This window comes from Lemur catta, chromosome 9, assembly GCF_020740605.2.
Source record: "Lemur catta isolate mLemCat1 chromosome 9, mLemCat1.pri, whole genome shotgun sequence".
Taxonomy (NCBI): Eukaryota; Metazoa; Chordata; class Mammalia; order Primates; family Lemuridae; genus Lemur; species Lemur catta.
The window spans coordinates 18398782-18420629 of NC_059136.1; the positions used below are offsets into that span (position 1 = coordinate 18398782).

Sequence of the window (21848 nt, forward strand, 5' to 3'; positions counted from 1 at the left end):
GTTGCTCCATTCCTATAACCTACCGCTATTAACTGAGCCCTGGCTCTGTGTTATGTCCAGGGACACGACCTCAAATCAGGCATGGTCTCTGCCTTCTAAGAGCATGCATGCTGGTGGTCTAAAACACCAAGTTAAAGCAGCAGTTACATCACACGGTGCTTAGTGCTATGAGAGGGACACGATGGGGCAGAAGCACAGGGAAAGGGCACCCTCCCTAGACTGGAGTGGAGGAGACAGTAGGAGAGGCTCTGAAGAAGTGACAACTCATCTGCAAACCACAGGAGCACTGGGGATTTTGCAAAGAAGTTGAGGGCTGGGCTCCGTGTGATTTGGGGAGGCATAGAGACAGTGAATGCAGAGTCAGAAAGCAGAGGGAACAGGGCACATATAGACCTGGAGAACAACAGAGCAAGGACACAATCCAAAAGTTAAAACTGTAGGAAAATTGACAAAATTCAGAAAAAAGAGACCAGAGATGACCTAAATAAATGGAGAGATGTACTGTTTTCACAGACTGTAAAATATACTAAATTTAAGATGTCAGTTATATTCATATTGATCCATAAATTCAGTGCAATCCCTGTCAACATCCCAGAAGGATTCTTTGAAGACACAGACAAGCTGATTCTAAAATTTGTATGGAAATATAAAGGAATTAGATTAGCTAAAATAAATTGAAAAAGAAGAATTAGAGGACTCACACTAGCAGATTTTAAGATGCATTATAAGCTTCCTGTTAGTCAAGACAATATTGGTGAAAGGATGGACACACATATCAACGGAGCAGAAACGGACAACTGATTGTGCCAAAGGCACAAAGGCAAAATCCATGGAGAAAGGACAGACTTTTCAAAAATGGTCCTGGAACAAATGGACATTCATATTTAAAATAAAATATAATAAAATAACTTCAACCTACATCTCACACTACATATAAGAATTAACTTTAAATGGATCATAGACCATGTGTACATGTGTGTTTAGGTGTCTATGTGTGAGCATGTGCATGTGTGTGCTTCTGTGTGTGCATTGTGTCCATGTGAGTTTGTGCATTTGTTCAAGTGGGTGTGTGCTTGTGAGCTTCTGTATGTTAGTGTGCACGTGGTTAATGTTGTATGTGGGTGAATATATGTGCATGTTTGTGCACGTCTGCATAACTGTGTGTGTGTGAGAGAGAGAGAAGGGGGAGGGTGTCTAAGGGACATTTGGATAGAAGTTCCAGTGATCTGGATGTTTATACTTGAAAGTTTCCAGCCTACTTACAGTATGTGGAACCAAGGGAGCAGATTCAATAGCTCTTTTCCATTAAAAAAATTTAAATTTCATAAGCACAGGAGAATTTCAGCTGTTGGGTTTTTTAATAGGCTCATATTAGTTGAATATTTACAAGTCAGTGACTGGTGAAATTTAGTGTTTCATCTAAGTGTCTATCTTTCCAAATAGAACAAACCAGTTTGGCCAGATAAATAAACAAACAAATGAATAAAAAGGAAAAAGACATCCATATACATCCATCACCCCAGATGGCTTTGAACATTTTAAATAGATAACACTGATATAGATGGATTTTTAAGGACCAACCCAGGTTTCTATAATACCCTGGCAACTTTATGACCTAATAAGTTAACAAATTAATTGTTTCCTTCTTTGGTCCCTTGGGTTCTCACTTTTAGTCACTAGAAACACTTAAACAAATATAAATCCACATAGACATTCCAAAAATCCTGGGGACAACTTATATCTAGTCCCCGGTTCTCACTGCCCCATCTTTAAAATCAGGATTGCAGCTCCTATTTTAATATGCTTGTGGTGGTCATTACATAGCATACTGCCCAGCACATAGTGAATACAGACAGGTTAGGTATTATTATTATTGTTGTTATTATGTATTTATTAATATTTGCAAACATACTCTTAAACAAATAACCTCATAAATCTAGTAAAACCCTCTGGAGTTCCATTTCTTCAGGTAGCCTTTTGGTAACTTTCATATCATATCAAAAGAACTTGTAAGTTTTAAAAGGTTGGTTCTAAATTAAAACTGATGACTATGAAGTCCAAGTTTACAGGATCAGCTGTTTGAATAAAAAAATTGCATTTTTCAGCATAAAATGTATCTGTCCATACTCCCCTGAGAAAAGAATGGTAAAACCAATTTCACTTGAACATTAAGCATTGGCTCAAGACCAAAGACTAAGCCTTGCAGCCCGGAGGAAATAGTCACAGCAAGTTAGCAGCAGTTGATTTCAACAAGGAAAACTCCTTTGCTGTTGGCCAAGGATGTGGCACTTCTTTATGAACTGTATGTTGTCCCCACAAATAAAGTGCCTCTGATTTCAAGCCTCTCTTATCAATGGCCAAGGATGCAATCAGAGCTGCAGAAAAGGGGAACCCAAATGAAACAGGAATCAAGGAAGGAAGATTAATAAAATAAAGAATGGGGAGAGTGGAGGAGAGAGAGAGGAGAAGGGAGATGGGAGAAGGAGAGGAAGATGAAAGAGGGCTCTGTCGAGAAGAACATATCCAAGTATAATCAATACTATAAATGTCATGGTACTATATTAGTTATCCATTGCTACAAAACAAAATACCCCCAAATTTAGGGATGTAAAATGACACATATTTATAATCTCACAGTTTCCGTGGGGTGGGAATCAGAGTGCAGCTTAGCTCAGAGTCTCTCACAAGATTGCAATCAAAATGTTAGCTGAGGCTGCAGTCTCTTGTCTGGAGGCTCCACTCGGGCAGAGTCCTCTTCCAAGCTCACTCATGGATGTGATCATTGGCAGAATTCTTTTTGACGGCTGTTGAACTAAGAGCCTCCATTCCTTGCTACTCTGCCCTTTCCGCAGGTGAGATCACAAAGTGAAAGTTGCTTTATCAGAGCAACCATATGCAGAGTCCGGGAGAGTCAGCAAGAGGGAAGTCGAGGTCTTTGTAGCCTGATCTTGGAAGTGACACCCATCACTTCTGCAGCATTCTGTTTATTAGGAGCAAGTCACTGTCTCCAGCCAACACCCAAGGGCAGGGGACGGCATGAGGATGGGATGTCAGGAGGCAAAAATGGGAACCGGGTCAGAAACTGCCTACCACAGATGCCCTCACAGTATCTACACCAGAGCTCAAGTTCATCGTTCAGGCCAAAAAGCAGCCCCTTAAGATGGTGCTACATGATCACTGCTAATTTGTCAGCCATATTCTTTTAGCTAATTGTTACAGAAAAAGTTATCCCAAACTGGCAGAGGGATGGAGCCAGGCCTGAGCAGGGAGAGTCCAGGGCAGTGGTTACCAACTGAGCCCTGGACACCCCTAAGGAAAAACATCCAGTTTTTCAAGGGGACATGAGCACAGGAAACTTTTAAATAATCAACTTCCAAATTCTCAAATTCCATATAAAATCTGTCCTAAAATTCACCTGTTGGGAAGATGCCTGCCCTGCAGGTTCCTCTTTCCCACGTGTGTGCTGCTGCAGGTGGGAAAGCCCCTGGCACCACACAAAGGGACAAATCAGCGATTCCTCATACCCGGTCTCTCCAGGGGTCCCTCTGTCATCCATCTCATTAAGAGACACTTCTCTGTTATATTTCATTTTTTAAGTAATAATGTTGCTTTGATCAACTATGTACTAATAATAAACCATAAATGATAATCTATAAGAAATATCTTATCATATATATGTATTAATATAGGTCTGTATAAAGACACATGCATGTATATACAAAGAAATATGATGGAATGGTTAGTAATGACTTTCAAGCAGAAAATTATAATAAAGTTCTGTGGGGGATATGGAAAAGAAATACACATTCAGGGAGAAAACAAAAGAGTGTAAAATTTCAAGGTGAAGGAAGGACTTGGCCCTGTATTTTGAATGAAATAAAGGTGAATATTTATATTCTACTGTGTCTATTTTTAAAAAGTGATAGAGCTATGCTATTTCAAAGTGTCATTATTTACAATATGCTAGAAATGATATCTTTGCATCCATTTACATTTATGATGTACAGCAGTAGATGTCCACTTAGATGTGGGAACACAGGATTCCCAGATTAGCTGAGGGACAGCAGTGAGTCACGTGGGGACCTATCCTTTGAATATCAGAAGAAAATTTTTCAGCACAGTCGGCTGCTCCTGCAGTCCCTGGAGCTCTCCTGGGCCCTGGGGAAGAGCCCTCTGGTCAGGATGGAAAGGCCAGGAGAGGGCCCGAGAGCTGAGGAAGGATGGCACGGTGTGAGCTAACCTGCCAGGTCACCCAGCTGGGTGGCAAGATGTGGCCAGGGGCACAGTGCTGTGGGCTCAAAGGAGTCTGAAGTGCCCGACAGAATGTTGGCACATGGGAAGCCCTCAGCAGACACAATGGGCTCTTAATTCTGGATGCCCTGACACAAGAAAACCACAAAAAGCAGACCCAAAATACTGAATCACTGCTCCCTGGGCCTGTTCCTGGGGGCACAGCCTGACCCAGTGCAAAATGACCTCAAAGCAGCGCTGTGCTGCAACCCCACAGCACAGCTGCTCATCCTAATAACTGAGGCAGAGGGGTGGGGGAGGGGATGGAGGGGAGCCCTAGCTCCTCCCACATGAGGCTTCTGTTCCCACTGAGGCTTCTAGTGTTCTCCGCAGGTGCTGCTGCCCTGAGCAGCTCTCATGCCCTCCGCGAGCCCTGTCAGGTGGGCACTCCCATCCCATCCACGTTTTGGGGCGAGGACACTCTGGCACAGAGATCCGCTTATGCCCACATTTAGCCCCACCCCCAGGCCCTGGAGTGTCCAGGAGCTGAGCTGCTGCAGTCGCTTAGCACAGACTGCTTCCGCGCATCTTGGGCAGCTCGCCAGGCAGGGAGTGTCAGTGGGAGACTCAGCCTACGTCCCTGTCCTCGTCCTCCCGGAGAAAGCTCAGGAGGGGACTCGGCTACAGCTGCCTCTGCCCACAGAAGGCTGGATTTAAAGATATTTTCATTTAAAATACTAGTTAAAAGAAAATGTCACAGCACTCCAATGAACGGCACCTGTGTGCCTCACCCTCTGTCCCTGACAACTATGGACCCCGTGGAGGGCCAGGAAACGAGTCCCCTGTGTGGATCCCCAGTACCTGTGATGCTAAATGCATGAACAGAAGAGTGTGGACAAGGGAGGCTGAACTCACAGCCACACTCTTGGACACTCTCCGTCCAAAACCGCAGGGACACACCGTCCCAAAACAACACCAGGAGGCTGACCCCACTGGGCAGATGGGAAACTGAGGCTCCATGAGGCCCAGGGATGCACCATGGCCACCCACCTAGAAAGCAGGGGGTGAGCACCTGTGCCAGGACCCCGGGGCCACAAAGAGCAGAGGCTAGTGCTGCACACAGGCTGAAGGACAAGCCTGTGCCCCCCAGCACTGTCCCCCACCACTGCCTCACAGTGTGGCACCAGTGAGCAGAGCCTGATTCCCCAGGCAGACCTTGGGCCCCCTCGCTCCCGACCCTTCTCGAGGCCTGGGCGTGGGAGCAGCTGGAGGATGGCGCTGCCACAGGCCAGGGGAAGGGAATGGGAACAGGGAGATGCAGGGCCTGGCCCAGGGTGGCGAAGAGGGGGCCCTCTCCCCTTGATGTGGCCCGGGACCTGCAAGCCTCCTGGGAGGGGGCTTCTCTGCAGGGGGCTTAGCCTTGGCTTCAAGCCACCTCCCTCTGGCTCTCCAGCACCCAGGCTGGGAGTGTGGTGCTCACTCAAGACCACGTAACCCAGGTTTCCAAGTGGTCAGAAATTCCACAGGATGCACTTTGGGAGACTGAAAAAAGGAATTCTTGATATTTCCATCCACGTATTCAAATGAAACCCAAGTGATTTCCTCAGTGTTGATGCAGAACCAGAGATTTGATTTTTAACTGCACTTTACTCATCCCATTAACTATTATGTCGTGTTTGCACCTGGGAAGACAGAAAAGGCACAGTGCCATCCTGGAGGAGCAAACCCAGGGGACAAGGAGACAAGAAGAGTATCCCTGGCACACGGACGGCTGAGAAGAAGGAGCCAGAAGGAGGTGGTGAGACTTCAGGGAGGCTTGGGGCTGGAGCCAACCACAGGTGTCATTGCCAGCCCTGCAGAGACCACCCTTTGTCCCGGCTGACCACAGGCCGGCTGGGTTGGCGTCGTCCCAGAAGGCAGGGGAACAGGTGACCCCCTTGGGCCATCCCCCAAGCTCAGCCTGACAAGAAGCAAACAGGAAGCATGCTGGCTGCGGGTGCACACCGCTGACGGTCATTCTGTGCGAACACCAGCCCTGATCTGCTTTTGAGAATTGTGGGGAAGAAAACTCGGCACGTAAAATTCCCAGAGGAAGTATTTTTAAGATACTAACATGTTCTCCCAAGGAAAAAAATTTTTTCACGACTCAGTCTAATCCATGTTCGTGTATAGCTTCTAAACTAACTTGTATTTTCAAATGCTGTTTTCTTGGTAACATTTTCAAAACATTCTCAAGGAAGATTTATTCTGCGGCAATAGAGTGCAAATAAAACTGTATGAACTTGATCTAAATAGAAAGACATCTGGTAATCTCCAAATAAAAAGTCCAGTGGGTTACTGGTAACTGAAGGGCAAAACTTCCAGCAGCCCAGGAGGTCCTGGCACCGTGGGGGGGCAGCTAGGGGTGAGCGGGAGGATGAGAAGGAACCAGACGGACGGCGCAGTGCACCTGTCAGGACCTTGTTCTCTGACGGACGTTTCCTGTCCTGGCAATTTCACTTCTCCATGCGACCTTCCAACTGCAGGGACTTAACGCTGTGACTACTCACTCAGATCACGGACAGCCTCTGCTCTGTCACTAAGGTCTATTAGCGTTTTTGCCAAAGGTCTTATAGAAGACCTCAGGTGTAAAGCAGCATCCAGCTGGCTCTCCGCCCATCCCTCCTGTGTCTGATAATAATTAACAGCTAATGCCTAGTGAGGGCCAGCCCCAGGCTCCGCCCTGCGCCAGATGCCTCATGCAATGGTCACTCGGAGTCTCCTAGCTTTAATGATAAAGACGCTGAGGGTTGGTGAGGTGAAGTATTTGCTCCAGGTCATCCGGGTGGCGTGTGACAGAGATGAGATTCATATCTAAATGCCTATGTAGATGGCCTAATTTCTTGACTGCCTCAATATATATGCCCTTGTGTGATAATCTCACAACCATAGAAAACATGAAAAATGAAGGACAATGTGACAGGAAAGAAAGTCTGAGGTCCTGATTAACTGATGCATTGAAAATCATAATACAACCATCAAGGGATGCTAAGACCACTGGATGAACATTAGTCAGAGATGAGAATATTTACAGGGTTTCAAAGTTTGGCCCACCGATTACTTATTAATTACAAGGAATTTTAAAAGGTGACTTTATAGAGGAGGCACTGGCAGAAACAACTTTAGCCCAGTGAACAAAGTTATCACCACCAATAACAGGTCAAACGAATCGGTGTGCCCACCACCGAGCTATGAAGAGAAATGGACAGAATTTTATCTAAATCTAAGTATGAAGAAACAATCAGATAAGTCCAGATTGTGAGACAGTCTATAAAACAAGTGGCTTAGAGTTTTCAAAAACATCACCATGAAAGATAAAAACAAAAGCAGGGTTTGGTTTAGGTTGAATGAGACATAACCAAATTTAGGGCACAATACTTAATTGAATGCCAGACAGGGGAAAACAGCCAAGATGAATATGTTGGGGACAACCAGGGGTATCTGAATAGGAACAATATATTGGACAATATTATCAATGTTAAATTTCACATTGATAATGGTATTGTAGTTTTGTAGAAGACAGCTGTGTACTTAGGAGATGACATCAGAATGTATCATGATGTCTGCAACTTTCAAATAATTCAGACAATAAAAAAAACCAAACACATACAAAACACACATTAATACATATTTACAATCCCTGTGTGTGTGTGTGTGTGTGTGTGTGTGTGTAAATGATCAGTAAATCTGGGTGAAGAATTATGAGTATTCACTGTTCTACTCTTTCAACTTTTCACTAGATTTGAAGTTTTTAAAATAAAAAGTAGGTAAAAAAGTAAATAAAACATGTTTGTTCCAAGAGTCACAAGGCAAAAGAAGAACTACGCTATGTTGTCAACTACATAAAAATTATATTTTTGGACAAGAACTAAGATGAAACATTAAAAATGAAAATAATTAGTATGTTAAGATGATGGGACTATTTTTCTTTTGTTTATATTACTTGATTTATTTATTTGAGACAGAGTCTCACTCTGTTGCCCAGGCTAGAGTGCTGTGGCATCAGCCTAGCTCACAACAACCTCAAACTCTTGTGCTCAAACAATCCTACTGCCTCAGCCTCCCAGTAGCTGGGACTACAAGCATGCACCACCATGCCTGGCTAATTTTTTCTGTATATATTTTTAGTTGTCCAGTTAATTTCTTTCTATTTTTTAGTAGAGATGGGGTCTCGCTCTTGCTCAGGCTGGTCTCAAACTCCTTACCTCGAGCGATCCCCACCCCGGCCTCCCAGAGTGCTAGGATTATAGGCGTGAGCCACTGCGCCGGGCCTGTTTATATTACTTTAAAAACCAATCACTGTTGCAACAGACAGCAATAGAGAAAGTAAATTTTGCACAAGTTTAAATCAAGTCACTTGTCAATTAGTACAGTCATGTTCTTTTTAAGAATAATGTCTATTATTATAACCTCGAATTCTAATGCAATATGAAACACATTTCATGATTCTTCCTCAGTGGACTAGGTAGATAACACAAATTTATCCAGGATTTAGACCTGATTTCCAGGTAATCAGCTCCAAGAGTCACTACCAGCTCTGTCATTAGAGGTGTTGATGGCACTTGCCCCTCCAGCCATGTCACTAGGATTCCACGAACACAGGACTTACTTTTCAGACACCTGGTTCTCTGCAGATGCACGGCAGTCAGGCACGCAGGTCAGCGCTGTACCATCCCTGCTGGAAATGGCCCATTGTTGCCCCAGTGGAAGGTGTGCGACCACAGCCCCTGAGAACTCTGGAAAAGAGAACAAGAGTAAAAGAGAATGCTCAGACTTTATGAAAAGTGAGAATTTAAAATTCAACTTCTAAGAATTATTTTTATACTTTAAAAATTAAATATTAATATTTCAAAGTTAAAAATGATTTTAAATAGTCCATATGCACTTGAAATTGTCTGGATGGTGAATCCGGCACTACTGAGTCCTATTCCTAACACATGACCCCATTCTTTAGTTCTTAAATGAATGCCGGCATCAAGAGATAGACAAAGGTAAAGGGGAAGGATCTCCTCCGTGCAGACTCAAGAGAAGTGACAGGGAGCTCGGAACCCCTAGAAGCCAATGTTTGGGGGGTTGACTGTGCTTCTTAGAGGGGCTCGAGAACCAACCCTGACTTCTGAGATTCTTGGAGAGAAGTTCTGGTGTTGCTGTCCTCAGGGAGCCCCAAAGTTGGAGGCTGTTCATGACTGTTCATGACTGCACAGTGGAGCCCTATGCACCCAGCCCAGACCGTGTGTGGTCCTCGAGGGATCCCAGAGGTCAGCGGATGTCTATATATTTTCACCTTTTTAGGTCATTTTATTTCAGCTGTGTCTCATCTAATACCTATAGAAAAATTTAATCTTCTACTCAGTTGCTGAGTATCTGTCTTTTAATTGGGGAATTGAACTTGTTTCCTTTTTTGTTTGTTTTTTGGCAGGGGATGGGAATAGGGTAGGGGATGACTGGTATATTTGGAATTTTCCCTGTTATTTTGTGTTTTCTACTTCTCAAGTTTTCTTGTTGCTGTTTTTTTTTTCTTTGCTGTCTTTAACTGAATTGATTGTTCTTATTTTTCCTCTAATATTTTTAGAGGTTATGTATATTTTCTTCTAATAGTTCCCTTAAATTTATAACACACATATATATTCATTTTTTTCTATCAAAATTGAGAATTAATCAATAAATCAATATATATAACCTCCAGTTTCCACATAGGATAGGCCCTTATTTGAATCTAATGCCCTTCTCTTCCTATGATACCTGCTTTGTTTTGTTAAAATCATTTAAAATGTTAATTAGAAATTGCTTTTAATTTCCATGTTTCTACCTTCTTAGGAATCATTTCTTAATTGCTGTAAGCTTCATGGCCATATTATTAATAATTATAACATGAGACTGTGTTTTAGTGTTTGCTACTCGATCATGGGTAATTTACATATCTCTTGTTTCTCTTTTATTAAATTAATTCTTTATTTTACTAGAAGGAATCCTTAAATAGTTATTTCAAAATGGCTTTGTAGGCAATAAATTTTCTTAGTTCTTGAACAGAAATAGGAAGAGACTAAATCAAAAGAATGAGTATCAGTAGCCATAACAGTCTTGAAAAAGAACAAAGTTGGAGGTCTCATATCTACTGATTTCAAAACATACTACAAAGCTATGATAGTTAGAGCAATGTGGTATAGGTATAAAGACAGACCTATAGTCCACTGAGATACAATAGGGATCCCAGAAACAAATCCTCACATATAAGATTAAATGGTTTTCCACAAGGATACCAAGACCATTTAATAGGGGAAGGACAGTCTTTCAACAAATGGTGCTTGGAAAACTGAATATCCACATGTAAAAGAATGAAGTGGACCCTTATGTTATGCCACACTAACTCAACATGGATCAAGAATCTCAGAGGTAAAACTATAAAACCATTAGAAGAAAATATTAGGGAAAAGCTTCATGATATTGTATTTGGCAATTATTTCTTGGGAATGATAGAACAGGCAACAAAAATAGATAAATTGGACTTCATCAAAATTTAAAACATTTGTGCATCAAAGGACACTACAGATAGAGTGAAAATGAAACCAAAAGAATGGGAGAGAATATTAGCAAATCATATATCTGATAATATCCATAATATATAAAGAATTCCTACAACTCAACAACAAGAAGACAAACAACCCTATTAAATAATAAGCATCAACACTGCAGGATCTAAAACCACAACATTAATGGAAAGAAGCAAATCACAGAAGAACACACACAACCCATTTATATAAAGTGCAAATAATGGGAAAATCCAAGTAGTGTTTTGTTTGGCAATATAAACATAGGTGGTTTATACAGTGGTGACCTCTGTGGGTGGGAGAGGCTAGGGCCAGAGAAGGGCAGGCACATTGATGACTTCTGGGGGACAGTCAGGTTCTTAACCTGTGTAATGGATGCATGGCTGTTTATTTTATTCTTAAACAGTTCAATGCATGTTTTATTGTATGCTATAGATAGTTTACAGTAAAAAAAGAGAGAGAAAGAAAACAGTTGCATACATAACAAAAAAATCCTAAAAGGCACTTATGGAAAAGCCTAATAAGTACAGAAATTATTTGAAAAACCTATAAAACTTCACTAAAAATATAAATGAAAACAGAATAAATGAAGAACCAGACAATATTCCTGGATAGGTAATGGAGAAGCAGATGATGTTCCTGGACAGGTAGATAATATTTCAATGCCAATGGTTCTCTAAACGTTAAAATCAATAGAATCTCAACAAATTTCCAGCAATCTGAAAAAGCCATTTCTGAATTCCTAGGGAAGCAATGTCAAGCTGATGTTAAGGAGAAGAGGACTAGTTGTACCAAATTTTAAAAAGGGTAGAGTTGCTTAGGGCGATGAACCTGTCAGTATAAAACACCTGGAACTACTGGACCAAGGACAACTTTATCTCTCAACACATCATTTGGCCCTAAAGACAGAAGAGGAAGTAACTGGATTCCAAAATAGGTCCCAGAGGCAGACACGCCAGAGGACAGCCTGGGCCTGGCCCTCGGACCAGCTGGCATGGGGCCGTGAAGCCCACACGTGGCGTGGAAGTGAGGATGACAGGGATGCAACAAAACAGGAACGAGCCCATGATGGGACTGATACATTTTGGGCTCAAGCCAGGGAAACTTCTGCAAAGAGGTGACTATGCCTGTGGCAACAGGCGAGTAAAAAGTATCCCATGAGAACTCTGCAGCATCAGGGCCTATTTCTCACCCCAGGATCAGCATCCAACTTTATGTCAGCAGGTGGCATAGAAACCCTGGCCGGGGTTATAAAACTATAGACCAATATCCCTCATGAATATAGATGCAAAAATCCTTAGCAAAATATTAGCTAACAGAATTCAGCAATATATAGAAGTAACTATACATCATTACTAAGTGGAGTTTATTTTAGAAATGCAAGGCTGGTTCAATCTTTGACAATTAGTAAATGTAAGCCAACATATTAACAGACTAAAAAGAAAAGTCACATGATCATATCAAGTGAAGCAGAAGAAAATTGAAATAATTCAACACCCCTTCTTGATAAAAATTCTCAGATAAATAAGAATAAAAGAGAATTTTCTCAACTTAATAAAGAGCATCCACAAAAACCTACAGCTAATATTATACTTAATAGTGAAAGACAGAATGCATCCAAGGATTGGGAATGATGCAAGGATGTCTGCTCAAGACCCTTATTCAACATCGTGCTGGATATTCTTGCCAGTGCAGTAAGGTAAGAGAAGGTAATAAATGGCATACAGATTAGAATAAAAGGAAGAAAAAACTTGCTATTTGCAAATGACAAGAGGTTCCATGTAGAAAATCTTAAGGAAACTACAAAAAATTTTAGAACTAATAAGAGTATAGCAAGGTACTCAAACTGCATAAAAGTAATTCATGTAACCAAAATATTTGTACCCCTGTAATATTCTGAAATTGAAAAAATAAAAAATAAAATAAAACAAGAAGTGTCAAAAGAAAAGAAAATACAACTTCTGTCATTAAAAAAATAAATTAATTAATGCTCTCAGGCCCTTGCTAGACCTACCGAACCAGACCTGCATTTTAACCATATCTCCAGAGATTCACATGCACTCTGAAGTTTGAGAATTGCTGCTCTCTAATGAATAATAATCCCTGGCTCACAAAGCTGATGTGACCATTAGCAGAACACCCAGCAGAACACTCTTTCCCTTCCATCACGGCTGACCTAGTGTCAGGAGATTACTTCCCTCTACCTCTTCCTGGCACTGGCCAAGAGATGGAAGCAACCCTTCACACAGCATCCAGCCCACAGGATGGAGAAGTTGGATGCCCTGTGAGTTGAGACCCATTTATAACATTCTAGTTCCTGCAGCTGTAGAAACTCTCATGAAGTTACTGGTTAAGTGACAGCTTTTGCTTCCCACTCAAACAGCTGTTTTCTGTTTGCTTCTTTGCCCATATCTTTCAGTCTAAATTCACCATCCTACTTTTGTCAGTACTGAATTTCATCTTGTTGGATGGAGCACACTGTGACTCCTGCCTAGGAGAAGCTATCTGGGCCCCTTTCAGCCCCACTTGGCCGCCTGACCCTCCAGGCAGAATCTGACAGTCACCGCTCTGTGCACTCTCAGGACGGGACCCACACCCCATGCATCTCCCTATCTTAAGGAGCACCCCAATCTCATTCCCCTGCTGTCTTTTCACTGGGAAGTTCCTGGAGATCAGGAACTGACACATGCATGTTTGCAACCCCAAGATGTAGCACTAAATAAAACCTAACCAAATAAATGCCATTTGATCTGGAGGCCACAAAAGTTCTCTCTCCAATAGCAGGTGTCAAGGAACCTCGGCCTCCCTGTCAGCTGCCTATTTTTGTAAATAAAGTTTTATTGGCATATGCACACCCATTCATTTACATGTTGTCTACTGGTGCTTCCATGCATGGCTGAGTTGACTAGTTGTAACAGAGACCATAGGGCCCGCAGAGGCTGAAATATTTACTATCTGATCCTTTATAAAACTTTGCCAACACTTTTCCTATAGCATTTGTAAATGGCTAGACAGAAAGGAAGAAATAGCCTCACAGTAATCTACTAGAGACCCCTTTCTAGGCTTAACTAAAGGACTAAGAGATAAATGTGCTCTTTGGTTGTGATCACTGACAACAGTGAATCCTATCCCAGAAATCGACATTTAGGCTATAATTTTCCATCTTTGCCAGAGGACTGTCACGAGGACTTTACAAGAGCAGAATGTTATAGCTTGAAGGGAACTTAGAAATGACTTAAATCCAACAAATGGAAAACCTGGACTCAGAAGTGAAGTGACTTCTCAAAAGTTAACAGCAGGTAAGTAACAGTTTCAGGGATTTGAACCCATTTTTTCTGATTCCAAATGCATTTTTTTTTACAACAACACTATGTTACCTCTTTAATCAAATGCACTGCAAAAATTCAGATGTATAATGTCCCTGGTGTTCCCCTACAAAAACTCTATCCAGATAGAAAATGAAGTCAGACCCTACGAGGACTTCCAGCCAACACCACTTCAAGTCGTGACTGTTCACAGATGCACTCCTTTCTTCTGGATATCTGTCCCAGAATATTTTGTAATGTTGACATTACTGCCATGATTTGCAGAACCAAATATCTCTTCTTCCTCTTAAAACTTCTAAAAAGTGTTTATTTAATGAAAATTCTTGAGCTACTATCAAAGAAAAGTCCCCTGGATGTGTTGGTGATTTTATTTCTTAATTTTGACACATATCTGTAATCAGTGCTTGGTCCCTGAGGTATCTCCATCTACTCCATCTTCTATTCATCCATACGTATGGTACAGGGAAAAAAACAGATAACTTTCTTCCCAGTTCACACTAACTGATGCTAACAACTTATTAAACCTTGTTCTTCCACCGGGTTCTATGTATGAGCACAAGGTGGAGTTTACCATATGCCACCCAATTGTCTCATCCCGAGAGTTGGTACCACAGTTTGCCACAGGTCTTACATGTCAAATTTTTATTCATGATATTATGGAATGTATTTTCTACTTTTGAAATATAATCTTGAAGAATTGTGACTTTCATTGAAAAATTGTAAATTCTAAATAAATAATAGCACATACATCAACTGGAACATAAACAGACACTGAAATTGCATTTTTAAAGTTTTATGTGTTTGGGGGAAACACTTAGGAAATAAAAAAATTCAAGAGAAAACCATATATATGGAATAACCTCAAGAATGAAGACCAAAAGAAAGCACTCTAAAATGTTACCATGTAGCCAAATCTGCCAATCTATTACTTTATCATTCTGGGATTCCTGCCTTACTTACGAGGGCCTCCCTCAATTGAGATTATATGGATGTTGCTCTAAACTTTATCCTAGTATTTATTTGTATAATTTGACTTTTTACTCTGCATTTAGAATTAAAATCCATCTGGAATTTATTCCTGTGCATGCCACATTGTTGGCATCCAATTCTATTCTCTTCCAACATCATTGGTTATGACAAGATATTTTATTAAATATGCTTTCCTTTCCCAGAGAGCTCAAATACATCTATACTTCAGTCTGTCCATAAAATCTCTACTCTCTTTCAGTGATTTTAATATTTTCATTTTTGGTACAAATATAATATTCTTTTGACTAGTGTAGCTATGTGATACTCTTGTATCAAATATGACATAGGACCCCTTTTACTATTCTTCTTCAAGTATTTCTTACTGATATTTGTGGATAGTTTGGTCTTAGTTAAAACAAAAACCTAGGGTACTGACTAAAACTGCATTACATTTATAGACTAAATTGAAAAGAACTGATGTTTTCAAATTTAGTTTCCCTATCCGTGATCATAGTATAATTCTCCATTTATTTAGATTTTTAAGTCCTTTAATAAAAGTTCATAATTCTCATACTTTTTGCTTTTGGTATGCATTCCTATGGCAAAATACAAATACAATATATGCAAAGTGAAGAAGACATTGGGAGAAATTTCCAACACATCTCACCAAAAGTTAGACTTCCTAATGTACAAAGAACTTACACAATTGATATGTAAAAAGAACAACAGCCTCAGGGGACAGTGAGTAAAAGTCATTCCTGCCAAAGAGGGAATGAGGACAGCCCATGGGATGTGAAAGAATGTACCATCTGCCTCTCATAAGCAGTCAAGGAAATGCAAGGTCAGACAAGATGCTTTTGTTCTGTAATCTAACGAAATGTGAACAATTTAAAAAGAATCTCTGAGATCCAGAGGCGGTGAAGATGTGGGGGAGCAAGTGCCTCATCCATGAACGGTGGGAGTGTGAACTGAAAGAAGATGTACCAGCAGGCACTCAGAAAATTAAACTGCACATGCTCTTTGAACCACACTTTCAGGATTTTATCCTACAGAAATTAAGGGTGTCGGTAAAGAAAAATATATGTATAAAAGGTGTTTCCTTCTTCTGCATTATTTGAGAAAGCAAAAGTGTGAACACCATCCAGAGGGGAGAGGATAGGTGAATTTGGATATAGCCACATCGTATTGTAATGAGCATACAGTTTTGAACGTTCACACTTTTCTTCCTTAAATCATGTCTCCTTTGTAGCTTTCCCCTTTCAGATCACCTTACACTCAGAATCAAAGAGGCCACTGATCAGCTTTGACCCCTAGTACTGACTTCTCTTAACATCCTTAGCAGGAGTATCCTCGGGAAATCCAGGCTTCCTGGAAGTAGAGGAAGTAATTAAACAATTTTTTCAATTCCAATAGCTGCATTAGCATTTCAAGGGCCTTTTGAGGGAGGCCTACATGAGAGAATTTTACTACCTGCCAGGGACAGGGGTTCCTCCAGACTTGGAGACTAAGAGATGGAAAGCCCACCACTGCAAGGGACTCTGGCAGGGAGGGAGTTGGAGAAGGAAGTAAGAGAGAATCAGGCGGCCTGTGCTCTTCCTGGGCCAAAAGCCCAGTGGAGAGAAATGTCAGAGAAGATAAGGCAGAAAATGAAAGCAGTAGAGGGTGGATTACACTGGGCTCCTCTTTGGGACTGTGGGAGGAGAGCAGTCAGAATGTAAGCAGAATGCAGCGGGATGTGGGGGTGATGCAGAGAGATAGTCAGGGGAGAGGGGGAGGGAGAGGGAGGACAGGGAGAGGGAGAGGGGGAGACAACACAGGCCACTCCTAAGCTGGGAGAAGGCACAGAACTGGGAAGGGAAGACTACAAATAGAGAGATATTTGTTACCAAGAGTGTGAACTGGTTTTGTAATAAAAACAAGGAATAAAAAATGTTATTAGTCACAGGCCTTTGAGTGATAGGATTCTAGATAATTGTTATTTTCATCTTTGTTCTTTTATGAGTTTTGTGAATTTTCCCCAATAGATATATATTATTTTTGTAATCAGAAAAACATAGACATTAAACAAACACAAAGGCATGAAAGCATTCAAATCCATTTGCTATTCATCACAGAAAAGGTTTTTTCCAGTCAGGTCACAGCCAGTCCAGCTGAATGAACATAGTTGGAGATCCCCACCTGCACGTGTGCCTCAGGTGTGTGTCCTGAAAGACCAGCACCCGCCACTGAGCCACAGGACTCGAACTTTATCCAGCTGCACTGCCACGGGAATACACGCCTGAAAAGCTCTCAGAGCCAGGTTCCTGCTCACAGCAGAGGCAGGTCTTCCCTCTCTCCATTGCCCATCATACCCACGGATTCGTGGCGTGGCCCCCAGCGCTGCTTGGAGGTGCAGAGAGGTGAGAGCAAGGCCTGGGGGACTGCAGGGAGGTGGAGGAGGACCAGGCCGACAACTGGTGGTAAGAAAGAACCCCCCTCCTCCCCTGAGTTTGTCACTTTGGGGCCCAGGATACTTTGCTGTTCTGGGCAGTTGAAGGAAATTAGAAATATTTTTACCCCCAAATATGGCATTTTGATGTGCTAGACTGACTGAAGAAGCCTCGAGGTCTCTCTGACCTCCCCAACCTGACCACCTACGACTCTTCCCAAATCCTTGAAGTTTCTTTATCAGCCTGAGATTCAGACTGACCTAAGAGAAACAATTGTTCTTTTCTTCCTCTCACAGTAAGACCAGGGGTGTGAATGCACTTGAACAGACTCTTTAAGAAGATAATGTCCCATCTCTCAGATGCATTTCAATTCCAAAAGGAACTATTAGACACTTAATCTTTCCTTCACCCCGACAAGGTAAAGCTGTACAAAATCACTGGGGACAGCGAAGGGAGAAATAGACAGTAATGCAATAACAGTAGGAGGTTTCAATATTCTGCTTTCAATAATGGATAGATCATTCAGACAGAAAATCAACAAAGGAAACAGCAGATTTGAACAGGACTATAGAACAGACATCTACAGAACATGCCACTCAACAGCAGCAGTAGAATCCACTTTCTTCTCAAGCCCACATGGAACATTCTCCATTCATAAAACAAGTTTTAACAAATTTAGGAAGCTTGAAATCGTATTAAATAACTTTTCTGTCCACACTGGAATGAAACTAGAAACCAAAGGAAAATGGGTGCTCACTTCAGCAGCACATATACTAAAATTGGAATGATATAGAGAAGATTAGCATGGCTCCTGTGCAAGGATGACACGCAAATTTATGAAGTGTTCCATGTTTTTGACAAAAATCAACTCATGACGGATAACAGGCTTAAACCTAAGCCATGAAACTATAAAAATTCTAGAAGAAAATGTTGGAAAAACTCTTACAGACATTGGCCTAGGAAACGAATTTATGAAGAAGACCCCAAAAGCAATCACAGCAACAACAAAAATAAATAAATGGGATGTGATCAATTTAAAAATCTTCTGCAAAGCCAAGGAAATTATCATTAGAGCAAACAGACAACCTACAGAATGGGAGAAAATATTTGCATGCTACACATCCAATAAAGGCCTGGTAACTAGAATCTATATAGCACTTAGGAAAATAAACAAGAAAAAATCAAACAACCCCATTAAAAAGTGGGCAAAGGACATGACCAGAAACTTTTCAAAAGAAGATAGGCTAATGGCCAACAAACATGAAAAATTGCTCAACATCTCTAATCATCAGGGAAATGCAAATCAAAACCACAATGAGGTATCACTTAACTCCAGTGAGATTGGCTTTTATTAAAAAGTCCCAAAACAACAAATGTTGGTGTGGATGTAGAGAGACAGGAACACTCATACACTGCTGGTGGGACTGCAAATTAGTACAACCTGTATGGAAAGTAATATGAAGATACCTGAAAGAACTAAAAGTAGAACTACCATTCTATCCAGCAATCCCACTACTGGGTATTTACCCAAAGAAAAAAAGACATTCTATAATAAAGACATGTGCACTTGAATGTTTATAGCAGCACAATTCACAATTGCAAAGATGTGGAAACAACCCAAGTGCTCATCAATCCATGAGTGGATTCATAAAATGCAGTATATGTATAACATGGAGTTCTACTCATCCACAAAAAAAATGGTAAACAAATACCTCTAATATTATCCTGCATGGAGCTGGAGCCCATTCTTCAAAGTGAAGTATCACAAGAATGTAAAAACAAGCACCACATGTACTCACCATTAAATTGGTACTAACTGATCAACACTTATGTGCACATATGGAAGTAACATTCATTGAGTGTTGGGCAGGTGAGAGGGGGAGGAGAGGATGGGTAAATTCACACCTAATGGTATGCACTGTCTGGGGAATGGGCATGCTATGGCTCTGACTCAGGTGGTGTGAAGATAATTTATGCAATTAAAGTATTCGTACCCCTATGATACTCTGAAATTAAAAAAATAAAATAAAAAAAACAAAGGAAAATGGAAAGATTCATAAATATGTAGAAATTAAACAACACATTCTTGAACAATCTGGGTCAAAAAAGATATCAAAAGGGAAATTAGAAAATATCTACAGGCAAATCGGAATGAAAACACAGCACCCAAAACTTAAGGAATGCAGCAAAGGCAGTTCTAAGAGAAGATTTATAGCAGAAAATGCCTACTTAATTTTTTAAATATATTTTTAAAATTTTTATTGTATTTTAGAGACAGTGTCTTGTTATTTTGCCCAGGTTGGACTGGTTTGAACTCCTGGGCTCAAGGCATCCTCCCACAGCTGTGTCCGAGTAGCTGGGCCTATGGGCATGCGTCACCCCATCTGGCTATGGCTTTTCTTTAAAAAAAGAAGAAAGATCTCAAATAAACGACCTATCTTTAAACCTCAAAGGACTAGAAAAATGAGAACTAAGCCCAAAGTTTACAGAAGGGAGGATATAATAAAGATTAGTGTAGGAATAAATGAAATAGAGAATATGAAAACAATAGAAAAAATTGATGGAACTCAAAGTTGGTTTGTTGAAAAGATAACCCAAACTGACACACCTTTAGCTAGACTAAGACAATAAAGAGAGAAGATTCAAATAAATAAAAACAGAAATGGAAGAGGAGACATTACAACTGATGGCATGGAAATACAAAGGATAATAAGGAATGACTATGAACGATTACACACCAACAAATTGGACAACCCAGAAGAAATGGATAAATTCGTAGAAATGTACAACCTACTGAGATTGAATCAAGAAGAAATAAAAAGGCTGAATGAACCAATAACAAAGAAGAAGATTGAATTGGTAATCAGGAAACCTCCCAGATGGTTTCAATGGTGAATTCTGCCAAACACTTAAAGAAGTAACACCAAGTCTTCTCAAACTCTTCCAAAAAATAGAAGAAGGAACACTTACAAACTCATTTTATGAGGCCAGTGTCACCCTTGATACCAAAGCCAGACAGACATCACAAGAAAAGAAAGTTATAGACCAATAACCCTGATGAGCATGGTTGCAAATATCCTCAACAAAATATTAGAAAACCAAATTTAGCAGTGTACCAAAAAGTTCATATATACACCATTACCAAGTGTGATTTATCTCTGGGATGCAAAGATGGTACCACATATTAAGTCATTCAACTCAATGTTATACACCACATTAACAGAATAAAGGATTTTAAAAAATCACATGATCTTCTTACTAGGCACAGAAAAAGCATTAGACAGAATTCCAACATCCTTTCATGATAAAAAAAACACCAACAAACTAAGTACAGAAGAAACATACCATGACACAGTAACTTTGCCTTACATGAAACGCTCTCAGCTTACATCAAACTCAGTGATGAGAAGCTGAAAGCTTTTCCACTAAGATCAGAAGCAAGACACATATCTTATAACACACTCAGTTAAAGTATGCAACTCAGTGGTTGTTGGTATATCACATTACTAAATTTTTAAATTGCAGAAAATTAATATAACATAAAATTTCCCATTTTAACTATTGTTAAGCACACAATTCAGTAGTATTAAAAAATATGGGGCCGGGTATGGGTGGGGCTCACGCCAGCAACCCTAGTAGTATGGGAGGCCGAGGTGGGAGGATCGCTTGAGCTCAGGAGTTTGAGACCAGCCTGAGCAAGAGCAAGACCCTGTCTCTAGTAAAAATAGAAAAAATTAGCCAGGCATGGTGGCACATGCCTGTAGTCCCAGCTACTTGGGAGGCTGAGGCAGGAGGGTTGCTTGAGCCCAGGAGTTTGAGGTTGCTGTGAACTAGGCTGACGCCATGGCACTTTAGCTCAAGCGACAGAGCAAGACTCTGTCTCAATAATAATAATAAAAAATATAGAATGCTTCACAAATTTGCATGTCATCCTTGACAAGGGCCATGATAATTTTCTCTGTATCATTTGAATTTTAGTATATACTCTGCTGAAGTGAGTACTGGCCAACCGATTTTTGACAAAGGTGAAAAAGCAGTTTCATGAAAGGTGGATAGTCTTTTCAACAAATGGATATCTATTTGCAAATTGGATATCCATCAGCAAAACAACAACAAAAAACACTTAACCTAAGCATCATATTTTACACAACAATTAAGTTAAGATGGATCATAGATTTACATATGAAACATACACCTATAAAACTTTTAGAAGAAAACATAGGAGAAAATATTCGGGACATACAGCTTGGTGACATCAAAAACAAAATTGATAAATTGGACTTCATCAAAATTTAAGCCTTTTGCTC

General features: G+C 40.7%; 2 non-coding genes across 2 annotated transcripts; one reads left to right on the forward strand and one right to left on the reverse strand.

Annotated features, from left to right (window-relative positions):
- Positions 1 to 18290: 18290 nt before the first annotated feature.
- LOC123645296 lies at positions 18291 to 18397 on the forward strand. The gene has a single exon (XR_006737489.1). It is a non-coding gene; the product is annotated as a U6 spliceosomal RNA (small nuclear RNA).
- Positions 18398 to 21437: 3040 nt separating this feature from the next.
- On the reverse strand, positions 21438 to 21541 carry LOC123645318. Its single transcript, XR_006737510.1, has one exon. It is a non-coding gene; the product is annotated as a U6 spliceosomal RNA (small nuclear RNA).
- Between the last annotated feature and the right edge of the window lie 307 nt (positions 21542 to 21848).